Below are 1756 nucleotides of genomic sequence, written 5' to 3'. Positions count from 1 at the left end.
GCACAAGGGTCACTCTCCTGCACTAGTACATCATCGTTCGTAAGCAAGCTTATGAGAGACGCCCAGTTACCTGCAGAGAATAGCGCACAACAGACTTGCAACTTATTACCGAACGTCGTCGTTATATCAACGGGTCAGCGATAGTATCTTATCTTACCTGAAAGAACATAAAATGAAATCATTTTTCGCCTCTTTGAAGGGCTGCTACATGCGGCGTGCGGTTGCTAGGACACGGCTTTCATTGTTATCACGACAGTGTCGATGACGTTGTTTGGAAACCATCTTCCTCGCGATTTTCTTGGCGGGCAGGGAGATTCGAACCCACGTTCCGCCCTGGCACTGATTACCCTTCTTACCTGTAATCTTACGCGAAATAGGACGTAGTAGAATGAAGAGTTAAGTATCCATGAGGGGCCTCCTACAGACAGGGCGCACTAAGCTGCACTAACCTAAAAGAAAAATAACAGCACACACACACACACACACACACACACACACACACACACACACACACACACACACACACTCTCTCTCTCTCTCTCTCTCTCTCTCTCTCTCGCATAATAACAATAATAATAATAATAATAATAATAATAATAATAATAATAATAACCATCATCATCATCATCATCATCATCATCATCATCAGGTCAGGTCAGGTTAGGCGGGCACCTCGGAGGAAGTTAAGTATCTACAATAAACTTGAATCATGTTGGAAAGTTAAGAACATCTGGTTAGTTTCACATGTAACAAAAATCGATCAATTTCGACATTTGTGCAGCCGTAAGGCTAAAGTTGATGATAAAGGGTTATTTAGAGATCAGAATAGTAGGTAAAAAGGGAATTGAGCCAACGGCACGTGGTGTTCCCAAGCGGTCACCCATCCAAGTACTGACCACGCCCAATGTTGCTTAACTGCGGTGATCGGACGAGAACCGGTGTATTCAACATGGTATGGCCGTTGGCGAGAAAGGAAGTCTTCATAGATGCATGTGTACAGAAGGCAACGGTTATTTATTCTTTGGAGGTGGGCGGGCGCGTTGTCGAGACGAGACTTTGCTCGGAGATCGCGACGGAGGAGCGTACGAGGGCGGTACTGAGCGCGCGCGGCGGGGCGCGGCGGAACCTAACCCGAGTAGTTTTAACCTCACTTCGTCGTAACCTAACCCCAACTCGACCCAGGGCCTACATTCAATCCCAACCAATCTCCTCAAGAAAGAAAAGAAAGAAAGAAAGAAAGAAAGAAAGAAAGAAAGACCCAGGGCCCCGTGGTAGTAGTAGTAGTAGTAGTAGTTGTTGTTGTTGTTGTTGTTCTTGACGGCGGTGCGATTGTCGTTTCAAGCGGCAAAAGGACTGAATAATCCGTCCGGCTATGATGGTGTTAACGACGACGATTATTATTATTATAATTATTATAATTATTATTATTATTATTATTATTATTATTATTATTATTATTATTATTATTATTATTATTATTATTATTATTATTATTATTATGAGGTTTTCTAATTTCTTTTGACCTTAAAGTAACAATGCTAACCACTTTGATGTGATGTCCCCCTTTTCACTTGCCTTTGGTTTGCTTAAGGGTAAGAGGCTAACACAACTGCTCTTTTTTTTAAAGGTGTGGTGGCCCTGAAAAGGGCCGTTTCTTAAGAAGGGTGGTTATTCCCTGTAGCTCCTTACTTGGAGCTGGTGTATTTGGTGACTGCTTTGGTGCCCTCGCTGACGGCGTGCTTGGCCAGCTCTCCGG

At 43.4% G+C, this 1756-nt stretch overlaps 1 non-coding gene across 1 annotated transcript; it reads right to left on the bottom strand.

Moving 5' to 3' along the window:
* Positions 1 to 847: 847 nt before the first annotated feature.
* On the bottom strand, positions 848 to 966 carry LOC137501405 (5S ribosomal RNA). The gene has a single exon (XR_011018548.1). It is a non-coding gene; the product is annotated as a 5S ribosomal RNA (ribosomal RNA).
* Positions 967 to 1756: the final 790 nt, after the last annotated feature.

The sequence above is a fragment of the Anabrus simplex genome, chromosome 6, assembly GCF_040414725.1.
Source record: "Anabrus simplex isolate iqAnaSimp1 chromosome 6, ASM4041472v1, whole genome shotgun sequence".
Lineage (NCBI taxonomy): Eukaryota > Metazoa > Arthropoda > Insecta > Orthoptera > Tettigoniidae > Anabrus > Anabrus simplex.
The sequence above is the reverse complement of the archived record's forward strand: the minus strand, read 5'-3'. Positions and strand labels throughout refer to the sequence as shown.